Source organism: Ranitomeya variabilis, chromosome 5, assembly GCF_051348905.1.
Source record: "Ranitomeya variabilis isolate aRanVar5 chromosome 5, aRanVar5.hap1, whole genome shotgun sequence".
NCBI lineage: Eukaryota > Metazoa > Chordata > Amphibia > Anura > Dendrobatidae > Ranitomeya > Ranitomeya variabilis.
In genome coordinates, this window is record NC_135236.1 from 165,081,892 (window position 1) to 165,087,384 (window position 5,493).

Below are 5,493 nucleotides of genomic sequence, written 5' to 3' on the forward strand. Positions count from 1 at the left end.
GAGATATTTTTATCCATTTTACCTTTGGAAATTCTTCCAGTTCTGTGAGATTACTGGGTCATCTTGCATGCACGGCTATTTTGACATCTATCCACTGAATTTCAATGATGCTCAGATCAGGGGACTATGAGGGCCATTGTAAAACCTTCAGCTTGCTCCTTTTGAGGTTGTCTATTGGTGATTTTGACGTGTTTAGGATCAATATCCATTTGCAGAAGCCATCCTCTTTTCAACTTCAACTTTTTTACAGATGGTGCTATGTTTGCATCAATAATTTGTTGAAATTTGAATGAATCCATTCTTACCTCTACTCGTTGAATATTCCCCATGCCATTAGCTGCAACAAAAGCATTATTGGTCCACCCCCATGCTTAATGGTTGGTGAAATGTTTTTCCTGAAATTCTGTGCCATTTTTTCTCCACACATACCTTTCATCATTGTGGCCAAAGAGTTCTACTTTAACCTCATCAGTGCACAGGATTTGTTTCCAAAATGCATCAGTCTTGTTTAGATGTTGTTTTGCGATCTTCTGACGTTGAATTTCACAGTCCCGCAGTTCACTGGGAAAATTTCACTGCCTCTGCACCATGAGACGTTCTCAAAGTGCTAGCGGGGATCTCACCGAGGTCACCGCAGTTCAGCCCAGCTGGGAACACAGCGTCAGTGACCGGTAGTAACCTTGATATCACCACTGGTCACTGATGCTGAGCTTGCAGCAGCTCATTCCTCAGTGTTTCAGCCTGGACGGTGGCATCTTGGTACCGTCCAGGTCGACAACTGTTTATCCCCCGGACATGGATTACGGCGTGGGACAGAACAACGGACAGGTAAGGGATATTTTTCTTTTTGTTTTATTACAGGAGACGAGGGATTCAGTGGAATTAGGCGTTAGATGAGTATAACTCTGTTTGTTATTTTTAAATAAAAAAAGTAAAAGTGTATTTTTTATTTCAAATAAAGGACGTTAATCTGTGTCTTTATTTACCATATAACTATAGGATTAATAATGGATAGGTGTCTTATAGACACCTCTCCATTACTAAACCGTGGGCTTAATGTCACCGGATAATACAAAGATGACATTAACCACACAAATATGAACCCCTCTTGCCACTGTTACAGGGCAAGTGGGAAGAGCCAGGCAAAGTGCCTTTTCTGGGCAGCTGCGGGCTGCTATTTTTAGGCTGGGGAGCCAATATCCATGGCCCCTTACCAGCCTGATTACCAGTCCCCAGCTGTCTGCTTTAGAATGGCAGGTTGTCAAAAATGCAGGGGACCCCACGCCAATTCTTTTTATTATTTATTTCAATAATTAAAAAATACAGCATGGGGACACCTCTATTCTTGATAACCAGCCTAGCTGAAACTGAAAGCTGAGGGTTGCAGCCCCCAGCTGTGAGTTTTGCCTGGCTGGTTATCTAAAATACAGGGGAACCCATGAGTTCTGCCTCCACTCCTGAATTGTGCCCCCACCCTTGGGAAAAGTACACAATTCCCAAAAGCTTTGAACTTTACAATTTGGCCAGAGAATTAGAGGCCACATGTAGTGATGAGCGAATATACTCGTTACTCGAGATTTCCCGAGCACGCTCGGGTATCCTCCGAGTATATTTTTAGTGCTCAGAGATTTAGTTTTCATCGCTGCAGCTGAATGATTTACATCTGTTAGCCAGCATAAGTACATGTGGGGGTTGCCTGGTTGCTAGGGAATCCCCACATGTAATCAAGCTGGCTAAGAGATGTAAATCATTCAGCTGCAGTGAGGGAAACTAAATCTCCGAGCACTAAAAAAATACCCGGAGGACACCCGAGCGTGCTCGGGAATTTTCGAGTAACGAGTATATTCGCTCATCACTAGCCACATGTTAATGAAGGCAGAGCTGAGACCCCCTGCTGTCTTTTGAGCAAGTCTGCTTACATCAAGGGAAAACTTCAAAGCGTCACCGACATCTAGAGATGAATGATGAAAGTACCGTGCATCTCATGGTTAAGTCCAATGTACCACCAGAACCCTGGGAGCCCCCTGCAAGCACCCGTGTCTCATATCTCTCCAGCGGTCCCGGACTCCTAGCTATCAAGACTGGCTCTCCAGAACCACTTAGCCGACCCAAGTTTAGACTGTGTCAGTCCAGCCCCAACAAACCCGTTGAGACCTCAAAATAGTGTCCACCAACATATCAATCTGAACCCGTTGAGACGTCAGTTGTCCCGTTTGGACCCCCCTGGGAAATTATGACCCATCCTATTGGGAATTACTTCAGCTAGGTCAAGGGAGGAGAATTCAGCCCAACCCAGAGGGGTGGTGGCAAATATGGGAGGGGGAGAGCTAAGGGTTAAAAGCTAGCTTCACACTTTTAGCTTTGTCTTTGTTCTGATATGGAAGCCACGTTAATTCACCTGTGGGGACAGACCAGGAACTAAGAAGGTGCTTGTGGATACGAGAGCTTCCGCTCCATCCACAAGATATACGGACTCTGATTTCCAATGTCGGTGTGTTCGGCTAGTACTTATACGCTACCTGGGGTTGGTTTCTGACCCAATATAAGCTTGTTAATGGACCGGGCTTATATCTAATGAGGAACTGGTGGCTGCTTACCATTCTGGTGCTATTGTGGGATCCTGGCAGTGACAGACCGGAGGTACATACATATATATATATATTCTTGGCCCGGGACTGGTAGCATATACCGCCCTCATTGCAGAGTGCCCCAATAACCAGTACGTGACAGGGCGGTCTCTCTGGCGACTTCTTATCCTAGGTGCAGTTCCCTGACTGACCTGAGGGTAAGGGGGGTGCCAGGGAGCTGTGACTGTGTAAGCTTCATCCCAGACTGGTGACGGCGGGGTGATATCCATATCCCTGGCTTCTCTTGTGTGTGCATTTTCCTTACAATGTTAATGGTACATTTACCAATATATTTGGACCTGCCTAACAGCGGGGGTTGCGCCCTAGATATACAGTGGGTACGGAAAGTATTCATACCCCTTTAAATTTTTCCCTCTTTGTTTCATTGCAGCCATTTGGTAAATTCAAAAAAGTTCATTTTTTTAAATAATGTATACTTTGCACCCCATCTTGACTGAAAAAAACAGAAATGTAGTAAGTTTTGCTAATTTATTAAAAAAGAAAAACTGAAATATCACAGTCATAAGTATTTAGACCCTTTGCTCAGTATTGAGTAGAAGCCTAAGTATTCAGACCCTTTGCTCAGTATTGAGTAGAAGCACCCTTTTGAGCTAGTACAGCCATGAGTCTTCTTGGGAATTATGCAACAAGTTTTTCACACCTGGATTTGGGGATCCTCTGCCATTCTTCCTTGCAGATCCTCTCCAGTTCTGTCAGGTTGGATGGTGAACGTTGACGGACAGCCATTTTCAGGTCTCTCCAGAGATGCTCAATTGGGTTTAGGTAAGGGCTATGGCTGGGCCAGTCAAGAATGGTCACAGAGTTGTTCTGATGCCACTTTGCTATTTTAGCTGTGTGCTTAGGGTCATTGTCTTGTTGGAAGGTGACCTTCGGCCAAGTCTGAGGTCCAGCGCACTCTTGAAGAGGTTTTCATCCAGGATATCTCTTTACTTGGCTGCATTCATGTTTCCTTCAATGACAATCAGTCGGCCTGTCCCTGCAGCTAAAAAACACCTCCATAGCATGATGCTGTCACCACGTTTCACTGTTGGGATTCTATTGGGCAGGTGCTGAGTAGTGCCTGGTTTTCTCCACACATACCGCTTAGATGTATCACCAAAAAGGTCTATTTTCGTCTCATCAGACCAGAGAATCTTATTTCTCATAGTCTGGGAGTCCTTCAGGTGTTTTTTAGCAAACCCTATGCGGGCTTTCATATGTCTTGCACTGAGGAAAGGCTTCCGTCAGACCACTCTGCCATAAAGGCCCGACTGGTGGAGGGCTACAATGATAGTTGACTTTGTGGAACTTTCTCCCATCTCCTTACTGCATCTTTGGAGCTCAGAAGCGGTGATCTTTTTTTTCTCTCTCACCAAAGCTCTTCTTCCACAATTGCCCAGTTTGGCTGGTTAGCCAGGCATTGGAAGACTTCTGGTGGTCCCAAACTTCTTCTATTTAAGGATTATGGAGGCCACTGTGCTCTTAGGAACCATGAGTACTGCAGAAATTCTGTTGTAACCTTGGACAGATCTGTGCCTTGCCACAATTCTATCACTGAGCTCCTTGGCCAGTTCTTTTGACCTCATGATTCTCATTTGGTCTGACATGCACTGTGAGCTGTGGTCTTATATAGACAGGTGTGTGCCTTTCCAAATCAAGTCCTATCAGTTTAATTAAACACAGCTGGACTCCAATGAAGAAGTAGAACCATCTCAAGGAGGATCACAAGGAAATGGGCAGCATGTGACTTAAATATGAGTGCCTGAGCAAAGGGTCTGAATACTTATGACCATGTGATATTTCTAATTTTTTTAATTAAATTTCCAAGACATTCTACATTTCTGCTTTTATTTCAGTCAAGATGGGATGCAGTGTACATTAATGAGAAAAAAAAAAATACTTTTTTGAATTTACCTAATGACTGAAATGAAACAAAGTGAAAAATTTAAAGGGGTCTGAATACTTTCCATACCCACTGTAACGAGAGTGTCGCCTCCGCTCCTCGATGGCTGTCCCTTCTGACCCTTAATAGATGTAAATGTCAATTGGCGTAGTGAGGAGAGGATTATCTCCTTAGATTGCAATAGTTTGTGCACCGCACTGTGACCACCTTGATTAGATAAAGAGCTCTGTGCCTTATATGCCGATAAGGCTACTTTCACACTAGCGTTAACTGCAATACGTCGCAAATGCGTCGTTTTTGCGAAACGCCGCATCCAGCAAAAGTTTTTGCTGGATACGTTGTTTCGTCATAGAGTAACATTAGCGACGCATTTGCGACGCATTTGCGACGCATTTCCAAACGGTGAATGCGTTTGGCGGCGTTTGGGCGTATGGTAGCGGTCCGTCGGGAGAAAAAAACGTTACATGTAACGTTTTTTGCTCCCGACGGTCCGCTTTTTCCGACCGCGCATGCGCAGTCGGAACTCCGCCCCCACCTCCCCGCACTTCCCCGCACATCACAATGGGGCAGCGGATGCGTGGGAAATATGCATCCGCTGCCCCCGTTGTGCGGCGGAGACCACACTAGCGTCGGGAACGTCGGCCCGACGCGCAGCGACGGGTTGTTCCCGACGCTAGTGTGAAAGTAGCCTAATGGGTAAATTATGTCTTAAATGATACACAAAGTACCTTGAAATAGAAGATTCAACATGTGCAGCAGAATTATAATAAAAAATCTGTTACAGAAAAAGAATCAGTCCTGTGTTCACTGACCAACAACCACACACATATGCCAAATAACATAAAAGTCTAGCCTCTCAAGTAAACAGTAGGAAAAATGCCTCAAGGCTGCAACAGATGGTGCAAAATACCCACAGGGCTGCAAAAAAAGGGGGGGTGCACAGCACTCTAATGACCTTGATTC